The sequence below is a fragment of the Vigna unguiculata genome, chromosome 1 (genome assembly GCF_004118075.2).
Source record: "Vigna unguiculata cultivar IT97K-499-35 chromosome 1, ASM411807v1, whole genome shotgun sequence".
NCBI lineage: Eukaryota > Viridiplantae > Streptophyta > Magnoliopsida > Fabales > Fabaceae > Vigna > Vigna unguiculata.
In genome coordinates, this window is record NC_040279.1 from 35114188 (window position 1) to 35128197 (window position 14010).

General features: G+C 34.1%; 1 pseudogene; it reads left to right on the forward strand.

Moving 5' to 3' along the window:
* Window positions 1-1184: 1184 nt before the first annotated feature.
* Window positions 1185-13706, forward strand: LOC114176957 (annotated as a pseudogene).
* Window positions 13707-14010: the final 304 nt, after the last annotated feature.

The window sequence follows — 14010 nt, forward strand, 5'->3', positions numbered from 1 at the left end:
TATTAGATTGGCCTAGCACATAAGATTTATACTGAGGCAAAAAAATGTTCATAGGACCAAAAGGCCTGTAAAAGAAAAACTCACAAGGCTAGAATAACAATAAAATCTTCATGGGTAAGGACAACCCATGTTGGTCAGAATTGATTGGTTTCAGGTTAAAACATACAAGGTTGGACCGAACCTAAGTCAGGCAGGTCATTCAAATTGGGTTTAAGTTGGGTTCAATCCACATAAATTCAAAGTCAATAAGGTTCATATATTATGATGAGTTGAATCAAGCCTAAGTTGAGCATAATAGAGTCAGGTCCACAGAAGATAAAGTTGAATTTAACTCACATATGATTGAGTCGAGTGATAATTAATATTATTATAATTATAATTTATTTTATTTTTATATTTTATTGTTATTGTTATTTTTTGTGTGGATATTTTAGATTTTATTTAATTAAAGTGATTTTTAGGAATAAATAACAAATACAATATTTTAATTTTTTTTAATAATTTATTTAACCACGTAAAAACAAGATTAATACGTTAACAAGTTAAGATTAAAATTTAATACTACTTTGTGTATCAATTCTTGCCGTTGAATTTAATTTTATAGTAACAAGTGTCATACAAATAGTTCTATAATAAGTTGAATATAAAAAATAATATATAAGTTGAATATAAAAAATAATATATAAACACACTTTCAAATGAGAATGAGAGTATAGTACTTTACTTTAAAATTAAACCATATCCATTTATTTATTATTAGATAGAATCGGTACCATAAGTATTAGTGAAGTGTTTAGTTCATTCATTCCCGTGCAATCTATATATTTATTTAAAAAATATGTATATATATTTTATTTATTCTAGTAAAAACATATTTTTTTATTTGCTTCATATGTGTTATTTTTTTATGATAATAAAAATGAAAAATTTATAATTATTATAATTATAAAATAATGTTATTATAACTAATTATATTAATTTATAAATAGTTAAATTTTAAAAAATTCAAATAAAAAATATAAACTAATTTAAAAACAATTATTTTAAAAACTAAAATTGATAAAAAATGTTTTAATTTATAAAATAATTATTTTAATTTACAGAATAACTATTTAAAAGATAAGAATGAAAAATAAATATGTACATAAGGAATACTAAAATTTATGATAATTAGTCCTTGAGAAAGAAAGTTGGAGGAAGTACTGAAGCCCTGTCCACTAGTAAAATTTTAAGTCAAACCTGAAATAAAAAGGTAACCGGGGCACTGCCGTAGGACCTTCCGATCCAGCGTGTGAACCAAAAAGCATGGTCACACTTGGAAAAGGTTACCCAAACCGCTAAAATACATAACTACTAAATCAAAAGATCGTTAAGACTTCGACCACAGTCAACATAGAGAGCGAAAGGGCAGAAGAAAAGACCCAGCATGGCGGGGAATGACGGGCTTTAGGGTTTTGTGAGGCCTGCCCACGGCCTCCATGGAAATGCCTGCCAGAAGATCCAGCAGCTACTCCCTCCTCAACCAAACTCCGGATGACAACTTAACCGTTCCCTTGTTCGATTCTTCCTCCGGCGACGGTAACAACAACAGGAACAAGTTGGAGAGAATCTCCGATTGGGAATCCGTTGTCGATCACAGACAGGGAAACAGGATCGGGAATTTGTACCCTTCGTTGAGGATGCAGCGGCAGTCAAGTGAGAGCAGTTTCGGTGAGAGCTCACTCTCCGGCGAGTTTTACACTACTTCTGCTATGTTCACGGTGGCACCTGATGAGACAGACGAATTCACGTCTGGCGAGGTCAGAGGCAGGATTCCGGACTTGGGGGCGGCGAGGAGCGACCGGTCTTACGGCAGGAGCTGGGCACAGCAGACTGAGGAGAGTTATCAGTTACAGCTGGCATTGGCTCTTCGACTTTACTCGGAGGCCACGTGTGCTGATGATCCCAATTTTCTGGATCCTGTGCCCGATGAATCCCCTTCAAGGTCATCGTATTCCGCAGAGACAGTTTCCCATAGGTTTTGGGTATGTTGATTGCTTGTTATGCCAATTGTGCTATTCCTATTGTGATTGGTTGTCAAATTTCGATGGTAATTGTGATTTTGGAACTTGTGAGCAGTGAGCTTTTGGGTTAAGGTCTTATCTGATCTATATTTAAATCAACTGTGATTTTGGAAATTGTGAGCAGAGAGCTTTTGGGTTAATGTCGGTTAATGTCTTTTCTGACCTATATTATAATCAACCAGTAATCAATGAAAAAACAACACTGACACGTGAACAATCAATGACACCTGAATGGACGTTGTCTCAGCATGGTTCTGGACTTCTGGTGACTGAAGTTTCAGAATATTTATCAGTCAAATTAAGTTACTCCAAAAGCTTTTTTATTAGTATAAATCAGAGAGGTAAACTAAATTGAATTTCTTACATAAATTAAAATAAACTTTTGCACCTCAATTTTTTTGGGTGAAGTGGAATAAAAATTCAGAAAAAGTTGATTTTAGCTCACGAGACGAACTTAGATTTGTTTTATCTTCTCATTTTTTTTTTATTCTTGAAGTGTTTACGAGATATTCATGTCAAATAAAGCTGCTGTTGTATGGTTGGTGTAACGATATGCATGTGCACAATTGAGTATACATGGGTTTGTTTGGTTTTTCTAGATTCTATTGATAGGGCTATGTTTCTTTTAATTAAAAATTTTGTGGAGAATTCTAAGCTCATTAACGAGTGTTTCTTGGTATTTGACATAACCCGATGCGATTGGGGAGTTCTTTAGTAAAAAATCCTATTTGAGCTGTGTTCATTAGTTACAAAGGGTGGAGTTGGATCATGAACTACAATGTGCAAGTCTGCCAGGATAAACAAGGACATCATACCTTTTATTTTGAATGCTTGTTGGAAAAAATATCAACTGCTCTCATTTTGTTGTAGCACTGACAGTAGAAAAACTGCCTCCTTGAATTGTGGCATTTTGCTCTTAATTTGTACCAAGCTTGTCTTAAATCATGACGCTGGGTCTGGGAACGTGTACTGATGATTCTGTTCTTATTTTTATCTATGGTGCTTTTTGAAAGTTGTATGACGGAAAGAATCACTTTTCCCATTTTCTGTATTTTGTAACACCCAGTTATTGGAATTTTAACTCTTTTAAAAGTTGTAGCAAATCATGAAAAGTTTTTATGAATGTTTCGCTATTATTAGGGGGATGACATAGTATGCTTGTTTCGCTATTGGTAATAAAAAACTAGCTTCTTTAACGGTGGTATTTCACCATCAATTTGTACTGATTTTTCGTTGTTTTCCCCAGATGAGTATATTATCCTTTTTGTTTTGCTTGTTCTGAGTACTTGTACTCACTAACATTTACTGTTTTAAAGAGTTGGTTAAATCTTGAAACTGTTTCTGCCATTATTTCTATTGTGGGTTATTCACTGTAAAATGTACCATTTTAAAAGAATGAAAGTGTGTAATATTTTGGCATTATTGTGTGGTTACAGAATGTGGAGTCCAGATTCATTGTTGTATTTTTGGTGCTATCTCTCTTTTGTGTCTTAAAAATACATTGATTTTGATGTATAAAAAAGATTTTAATATATTTTAAAATATCAAATCAGTGTATTTTCAGGGGATAACACCAAAATCCCAAAAAAGAGTCTAAATTCCAGAATGTGCTTTGTCCTGTTAACGGAAATTTTCACTGAAAGGTATAACTATAAATTCTTTTGACGGAAGAAGTGAAAATGTGGTCATGAAGTTGATGTATGAGTTTAAGTTAAGAAGGAAAAACCTTCATCTCTTTTATTATGTTCTTATTGTTTTTTTTTTTTTCTTTTAATTTTTTTTTTCTCTAACTTTACAGCAAATTGAGGGAGGTATCTAGAAGTAGCTCCATTTTTATATATTTATTCCACTTATTGTTAGGCAGTCAATTGATATGTTGTTTTTGTTAATAACATGCACCAGGTAAATGGCTGCCTACTGTACTTCGACAAAATTCCTGATGGCTTTTATTTAATTCATGGAATGGATCCCTATTTATGGACCATGTGCACTGATCTACAGGAAAATGGCCGAATTCCTTCAATAGAGGCACTAAAATCTTTAGATCCTTCGTCCGATTCTTCAGTTGAAGTAATTTTGGTGGATAGACAGCGTGATCCTATCTTAAAAGAATTGCAGAACAAGGTACATGACATTTTTTGTCGCAGCATAGTAACAACAGATGTTGTAGACCAGCTTGCAAAGCTTGTATTCGATTGTATGGGGTAAGTCTCCTTGGAATTATTGTCTATGAACTTTTTAGCTTGCATCAGTCTAACTGTATTTTATTTTTGCAACAAGGGGTTCAGCTTCTGTATGGGAAGGCGATCTTTTTCCCATATGGAGGGAGTGCATAAATGATCTAAGAGATCGCATAGGATCTATTGTTGTTCCGATTGGCAGCTTATCTACTGGACTTTGCAAGCATCGTGCTGTATTATTCAAAGTAATATCTTCAATTCTATGTGATGGCCAAAGCTATGATTATGTTTTCTGACTATATTATTACTGGTTTTTGTGTTACTTTTGCACTGACATGCCTTATACATGCTATATCTTCAGGTGCTAGCTGACACCATTGGTTTACCGTGTCGAATTGCAAAGGGTTGTAAATATTGTTCAAGAGAAGATGCCTCTTCATGTCTTGTTCGATTTGGGCTTGACAGGTATATGTTTTGGTGCTTGCTTAGCACATCTGCTATTCTGTTAACAAGTACAACTACAATTTAAATAAATGTTTTTCATGGGCAGTGCAATGTGGTCGTGAAAGGATAAAGTGTAAAATTACTAGTGTGTTATAACCTCTCAGTACACATTTTGGGAACTGATTCCTGTTTAAAACCATTTAATTACAGGGAGTACATGGTTGATCTAATTGGAAAGCCGGGTTACTTATGTGAGCCCGATTCCTTGCTGAATGGTCCATCCTCCATCTCATTTTCTTCACCCTTGCGCTTTCCAAGACTCAAACCAGCTGAACCTACCATTGATTTCAGGTCACTGGCCAAACAATATTTCTCGGATAGCATGCCTACTGATCTTGTCTTCGATAGTGGTGTTGCAGGTGATTTTCATGTTTTCCTATTCAATGATGCTCTAAATATAGTGCTGTATTGCACTACTTTAAATCTAGGGGAAATTACACTTACTTCATATAATGTTAAATGACATTCACTCCCTCTAGTTTTCAAATAGTCTCTCACCTCTTAATAAAATGACATTCACATTCCCTGTAGTTTTTAGATAAATATCGACTTTTATGTTTTTGATAAAGGACACTTCCCTTTAATTCTTAACAAGTGACACTCATCTTCCTTATTTTATTTAGAAACATCACATTGATTAAAATTTAAATATAAAAACTATGAAAATTAAAAATTAAAGTTTAAAATATGAAATTTAAATAATTTTTAATAAACTAAAATTGACTGGTTTAATTATTATATATTAAAAATATCATAAATTATATTGTCACTAAATTATAAATCATTTTATAAAAATATAAACATTTATATTTTTGAGAAAATATTATTTTAATATAAAAAAAATAAATAGTTGTAAAATATATGATTAAATTTATTAACTTATTATGTTTATGTTCCGGTATACCCAATAGTCCCACATCATTTGGGAGTTTAGGAGTCGAGGTCAAATGCAGTTTAAATACTCATTTTTTCCTTTCTTTCCAAAACGTCTTTTAAGGACAAAACCGTGACGGATTCCAAAGTGAATATCTCGAGAACTTATTGTCTTACTAAGATAAGGAATATATATATATATATATATATATATATATACACACACACAATAGGTTTCCTCCAATCCATTACTTTCTTGAGATACTGTGACTATTGCTGACTTACAAATTCTTCACATGATGTGGATCGAACCTGAGTTCCCTAAATGAATAGTACCCACAACACGTTAATATCGTTTTAGAAGATTTTAAGAAAGATAAGTGTAAATACACAAACGAATAAGTGTAAAAGGGGGTGTGAGTGTCGGTTGACATTATCTCAACTCAAGGGAGGTGCACAGTTTCTCCTACAATTGATTATTGTTAAAATTGAGGACATAATAACATTGGACTGGATATTGTATGTTTAAATACACAAACGAATGAGTTTTTATAGACTAATTACATTTATTATGCATGGATGAAATATATTTTATTTCCTCTAAAATTTCGGTTATTAATAATAAACATAATATATTATTCTGATTCTTAGTACTCGTCGAGTATATAAATTATATACACCATGCTTCATATTTATTTGTAGCCTATTTTGGTTCCCTCATAAATTTGATCGCCAGAGTTGACAAAACTCGTGATAGTATCTTCGGACTCAATCTTCGCTATGATGAAATGCCAATCAACTTTAATATGTTTGGTCATCTAATTAAATATTGGACTAGAAGTATGTAAAGTTGATCAACATTGATGTAGCCCTTTCGAACTCTGAGTTAAAAAGTTACTAAAGTCATGATCCTAATTCTGTTTCCACAATTGTTCTTGCTACAACATTTTACTTCGTACTTTTTCAAAATACTAAATTTCCTCAAATCAACTCACAATACATTGAATTGGATTGCCTACCTCTAGGTGAACAAAACCATTCAACCTCTGATATCCAATTATTTGAGTATGTCCTTTGTCTTCATAAAGAAGATCCTTTTCCTGGAGTGCTTTTAATGTACTTCAATATCCAAATCACTACATCCCAACGGCCTTGGCAAGGAGAGTTCAAGGATGGACTGTTCATGTTGGATTTAGTTTTAAAACCAGTTGTTCAAAAAATATAAAAGCAGGTGATGTGGGACTTCCAACATCCCTTTCACATATACCTTCCAAATAGGTGATTTACCAAGATGAGTTATATGTTTGGATACCATTCAAATAACATCTCAAATTGTCTTGCAAATATAGAAGCCAACCCCAAGAATTGAGGAAAAAGTTGGGGAATTTCCTAATACCCCCTCCTCCACATATGTCTGCTAGAGTAAATGAGCCTACTAGAATAGACGATGTACCAAGATGAGCTATGAGCTCTCCTATCATGTCAGATTTCGTTTCAAAACCAAATGACATTAAACGAAGTTGTTGAATATATAATCAGCATCCCTAAAATTTAGATAAATGATTGGGACTTCCTAACCAATGTAGTCAAAATCACAAGTATAATTGCAAACTCATACGATCTTGTAAGTAGAGGAGATCCATATGAGCAAACACGAGATGCAGATTGGGAGAGTTGAGGATCAGTATTTTACTTGAAAAATCGACAGATAGTTCGTCATGTCTAAAAATTGCCTTATTTTTTCTATAGCAATAGTATACCTTTTAATATAGCAAAGAGTGAAGAGTTCAAGACAATGTTTGATTGGTTGCCTAACATCGTTAGAGATTGGAAGAGCATAGATGCTTCTGGAAGAAAACTAGAGGCACAATAATGAACCGAGGATATGCATGGTTTGCCAAACAAATTTTCTCAGGGAAACTTGGCCCAACGGGCAGGCACAGTTTTCAAGATTCTTCTGTTAGTCTCTCTGTTAGGCTCTTTGATAGCATGTTAAAATAGTGGACACAGACTTTGGACCGAATACCTTGCCTATGAATACACAACATATGAGTTTATATAGAACATTACATTTATTATGCATGAACAAATTATATTTTGTTTGCTCTGAAATAAAGATTACATAACTATGATAATAAACAAAATATTTACTCGGATTCTCAACAATGATAAACTCGTCCTTGTTCTTTTATTTATATTTATTTTAATGAATGGATTATTTCTACGCTCACTCTCCATAATCAATGTCTAACTTTCTGATTCAGTATGGGTTAAAATGTGTTTCAGTTTTTTTATTTCAACCAAATTGTATCCCTTGCTGTTTTTTTTTGATATTTTCTTTATTAAGTGATTAGTAGCACTTATCGTTACTTATGTTTTTGGTATTTGTTGACTGTAATTATTTGACAAATTCCTCTTTTCAATCAATGAAACCCCAAGCCTTTGATTGCCTAAGTACAAAACCGGATGCAAGTATGGGATACTCTGATTTTTTTTACAGTGTCTGTTATTGATGTAGATTTTGGATTCTCCTTTCCAGAACAGTATGAAAGGCAGTACAGGGACAGGAACCCTGGACCAATTCCAAATGATAACAACAGAAGTTCTTTTGTTCCTCCACAACCACAAGCTTATCGTCCTAGTGCACATGATCGAGGCTCAGAAACATTTAAATCAGCTAACCCTCCACAGAATGTTGTAGGGCCGTCATTGACAAGCAAAGATTCATTGCTTTTAAAACATAATCGTCCTGGTCATAGAGATACACAGACCCGATTACTGATTTCTAACAAACCCTCTAGAGAGTTTTCCGTAGATATGGAGGATCTGGACATTCCATGGACTGATCTTGTTTTGAAAGGGAGAATAGGATCAGGTATGCATGCTCTTCTATAACTTGGATATTAGTTAAAGTCTTGCTTATTTTTGGTTGATTCAGATGGGATGAGGTTGGTGTTTAGAAGAGAAACATTGAGAGAAGGAACATACAATAATCAAGGTAAAAAAAAGTTATATATAAGGTTGGTAATGTCAATGAAAATAGAAAAGAAGAAAAACCAAAAAAGTGTTCTTCACAAGGCAATAAAGCTCTTTAATCCCTCTGCATATCTGACTGGGAGAGCATCTGTCGGAAGAAGTTATGGTTCAGTGTATCAAATAAAGGTCATTTAAGTCACTTCAAGTATGTCAATAACAAAGGTCATGGTTCAGAAAACTATCCTATCACATAATTGCAGGAGGATAACAATGGACCTCTAACATATATATAAGAGAAGAAAAAAAGAAAATGGACTTAGAGGTGTTGACCATGGAAAACTATAATTGTTCATGAAAGTAGGAATGAAGCTATGAGTAAAGAGGAAGCATTGGTGGAATTTTGGATCCTTTCCTGTTCATAAATACCAGGATATATGGTCGTGCTTGAGAGAATGGCAGGAAAGAAGAAAAATACAATTAATGGGTTATTTCAAATCATGGTGAACCTTCTCTCGAGTCTTTCCATCAGAACCTTATGTTCTTTCCTGCCCCCTTTTGGTGCATTTACTGGGGAGTTCTTTGGGTCTGCTGTTTCTCCAGCAATAATGGAAACCGTGAAAATTAGAGCACACTGGAATTCGTTTGGTGGCTACCCTCTTTACTTAGGTCAGTTGCCTTTCAAACATTTAAGGGGATTTGAAAATTGGGTAGCACTATCTAATTACAGAAATGAAATCTATCTCTATGAATTCACCTCAGATACACGAGATGATCCAAATCCATTGGGGTTGGGGGATAGTAGTGAAGGATGGAAAAATTATAACAGGAGTGAGGGAGTGATTGATGGTATACGCCAGGGAAGGCTAAATCTCTGTTTTGGCTCAATTTGTTATCTGTTATTTGCATTTTCTACATATCTGTCCAGTGTGTGTTGCTGTTTATTGAGCAGTATTTTTCTATTATAAAAGATATCTCCTCCTTGAGCTCTATCTTATTTTCAGTATTAATACCAGTTACTATCAGATAGCAATATATCTAAGAAAATTGAGCATTGTTCCACAATCAAATACACCATAGAGCAGCAAAAGTTATCACATTACCACAAAATTTTCTAGTGATGCTACAAAATGCTCTAAAGTTAACCAATAAAAATTTAGCCTGTGTTAAGTACGCAGTATTTACTGAATTACTAGCATTACATGCTTCATGTGGGATGAAGTGCAATTGGTATCAACAGGCACTAATTAAATTTGGTATGTTATATTTTAAGGTTCTTTTGGAACTGTACATCAAGCTGAGTGGAATGGATCGGTAAGTCCCTCTTTTTCTTTCGTAAGTGCTGTATAAAATAATATTAACTCGGGATTACTTTTTTCATGGGTTGTTTATATTTGTTGTTTTTCAGCATCTCTGTCATTGTATCTTGCAAATTCAAATAAATCATGCGTGATTAGTATATTGATATGTGAACGACATCTCTCTCTATTACTGTACAATAGTCACTGTATTCAATATCTGGGATATTTTTTTTTGTAAGCATTCATTGCTTATTGATTATATGCACATGATAAAGTCATTGAGTGCAGTTTTTGAAAATGCCATGGTTTGTTCTCTGGATCTAATGATCGTGTAATTGATCGTGTTATATCTATACTTGTAAATTAAAGTAAGTCTTCTTATTGTTCAAAGGTTGTTGTGCCTGAGCAGCTGAACTCAGTTGACCTGTTGTTTTTTTTGTATTTTTGTTGCTGATTGGCCTCTCATTTGTCAATCTCCTTTCGACTACATCCAAACACTTTTGCGTAGATTTTCATATTGAGCCTTACGGTAAAAATTACCGTGCACAGGGCTTATTTTAAAAAACTTAGTTGTCCAAAAGAATAAATGTTTTCAACTTAGTTGTCCAAAAGAATAACTGTGTGTTGCTCCATTAAAGTTTGAAGCCAAATGAGTTTAATATTTAAATTTGTTTAATATGTCTTTTTTTCCATCTTTCTACTTGTTTGTTGCATATGTTATTTTAGTTTTTTGCATTCACATCTGTCAAAATGAAAAGTACTGCAGGAGGTTGCTGTGAAAATTTTGATGGAACAAGACTTTGCAGGTGAACGCTTCCAGGAATTCTTGAGGGAGGTAGGCCCAGTAGTTCCCGTCTTTTTTTGCACTGAAAAATACTAATTGTAAGCTTGCTACTGATTTGAGCTATATTTTCACCGCTTTTGCTAGGTTGCAATAATGAAAAGCTTACGGCATCCAAACATTGTTTTACTTATGGGTGCAGTCACTAAGCCTCCCAATTTATCAATTGTCACAGAATACTTATCCAGGTTTTGCAATATCTCATCTACCAGTTTCTTTACTCTTCCCTCATTTAAGAGGGACCTCTTTTCGTGTTTATAACATATGATACAATTGACACCTGAAGATTTTCATTGAACTAAATGCAGGGGTAGCTTGTACAGGCTGTTGCATAAACCTGGTGCCACAGAAATGTTGGATGAGAGACGTAGGATTAGTATGGCTTATGATGTGGTAAACTTTCAGAAGCTAAACATTATTATTTTTTATTCTGTTTATTTTTTGAGCTAATATGTAACCTTTGTATACATTGGTTAAGTATTTGTTGTTTTCCTGTGCAGGCTAAGGGGATGAATTATCTTCATAAACGTAATCCTCCCATTGTTCACAGAGATCTGAAATCGCCAAACCTTCTTGTTGACAAGAAATATACAGTGAAGGCAAGAAGAAAATTTTCTTGTGTCTGAAAAATTGTGGAGAGTTTCATTTAATCCATTAGTGACCTTTGTTCGTACGATTCCACTTCTCCGGCACTCATTCCATTCTACAATCAGAAGGCTATGTTGAATCACCAAATTTCAAATCGTTTTGTGTATGCTAGAGTTAAAGTACTAATATAGTTAATGCGGAAAGACACTGTTTAACCACCATCTCTTTTGAACTTTAGTGAACCGATGAAAGAAATATTACAGTGAAACTCGGTCTACTTTACATTCTGCCAATTAACTGGGCTTCATTTGGTTCAAATTTCACATATTGACAAAAAATCAATTTAATACGTAAACTATATGTTCAGTGCTTAGCAAAATTTATTTTCTGGAGGTTTAGTTGTTGGTCTGTTTGCTTTGGCATTACGGGCATTATTGTAGTGATTTGAATTTTCACAGATCCTTGTTTACTTGTGTTGTCCCTTTAGGTTAGTGATTTTGGGCTTTCCCGACAAAGGCAAACACATTTCTCTCATCCAAGTCAGCTGCTGGGACAGTAAGTTTAGTTTCAAAACCTGTGTATCTGCTTTTTCTATCAAAATTTTCAGAGGTCTATTTTATTATTGCACATTAAGTTGAACACCATTTTATCTATTAGCCTGAGTGGATGGCTCCAGAAGTTCTTCGTGATGAGCCATCCAATGAGAAGTCAGATGTTTACAGCTTTGGTGTAATCTTGTGGGAGCTCGCAACATTGCAACAGCCTTGGAGTAATTTGAATCCACCACAGGTTTATCATATAACTGATATATTTCAGTGTGCTTATGGTTAGATTTCTTATTATCATTATGTTGCTTTGATTTTTATGGAAGCATCTTTAATGACTGTAAGTGCGTCACATAAAAGAAATAGAATGCTATTGGTAATTGAAATCTGAAAATGATTGCAAGAAAGATATAATTCTGTTTGATGGCGGCCTGTTCTCAACATATAATTCTACTGAGACTGAAATTTGCATCAATATTTCTTTCTATCTATTTTTACTTTTGGACTGTAGCTTTTAGTAATGTGTTTGATGCAGAGCTTTTGTATTACGTAATCTTCATAAGCCTGTAATGTTTTGTAGGTTGTAGCAGCTGTTGGCTTTAAGGGAAAAAGACTTGAAATACCACGAGATTTAAATCCTCAAATAGCATCAATAATTGAGGCTTGCTGGGCCAAGTGAGTTGCAGATACATCTTTTGTTTGTCGTGTGGTTCTATATTCTGCTTGAGTTTTACTGATATGCCTGGTTTACTGCAGTGAACCCTGGAAACGCCCATCTTTTTCAAGTATTATGGATTCTTTGAAAGGATTGATCAAACCCCCTATACCTCAACCTGGTCGTCCAAACACGTCGTTACTCAGTTGAATGGGTGGAATGACATGCACACAGGATTTTGTTAGTTTTGACGTCTATCACAAATACACTGTTTCAATAGTCCCAGGTGCGTACAAATTCCTTAAATTTTGCTTGGACGTAGTATTTTGTGTTTTCCGGTGATGCAAATATTATCAAATTTCAAGTGGGGAGTGGGACATTATCTTAGAGATATATTTGTTATTATGAATCTACTATCTTAAAAGCTAAAATTATTAGCTGGTATGGTACATGAATTATTTACTACTATAGCATTGCGAACCCACCCCACTTGAGCTAGTTGGACTATAAGTGTAAACAATGCATAGATCCATTGTTGGGAATTTGAGGGTCAGAAAATACTAGGGAGATCATCAACAATGGGTCACGAGCTAATAGACGAGAAATTGATCCAATTTTAACCCAAATACTTAAGGTATTAGGTTTGTTTATTGATCTTTCTCAGTTATATGATGTTCAATTTTCACATTTTTATATAGTGAGACTCCAACTCAATTGAACACCAACAATCTCCCCTCGGGCGAGTCTTTTCGATATGGTAAGTTCCTCCTTTGGGCAATAACCTTATTTATCCTTGAGTACTCAATGGTGACTATATTTGCACCACCATTCACCTTAACGCGACACATTGTTTGAACCCTTGTTAGAAAGCTTTCGACAGATCCACTTATCCATTGTCAAGTCCATTGTACTTATTTGAATTGGTCACTAAAGACTAACCATCTTTGATACAACTTGTTAGGGGAAGGGGAGAAACACATAAGAGATCTTCATCAATGGGTCTTAAGCCAACCACGTAGGAGAACGTGAAACCACATTCAACCCTAAACCTCAACTTTCCCATTTGTGCATGGAGTGAGACTTTAACTCAGACTTGAGCACTAATAATCTCCTCTTTAAGTTTGAGTCTGTACTGCATTGGAAGCTTTCTTTTGTAATCCATCATCTTTGTCTAATGGTCTCTAACAATATGACACTTTCTACCCAATCTTACAATAACTCATATGCTGTGCATGTTGCAATGGACCTCTCTTGCCGATAACATTTGGCCATAGTCTGACACTAGAACTTACCTTGGCCAAAAGAGACCTAACTCTCACTCTGCTTGGATGTTCTTTGATATAATTCTTCTAGACTTGTATGACTACATTTTGAGAAAAACTTCAAATGCACAATACTACTTTGCCAAAAGGTGATACCTCTAATAATCAATTTTTGTTAATTGACTTAATTTTAATTCAATTTTTTGTTAAAATAATCAATTTCGA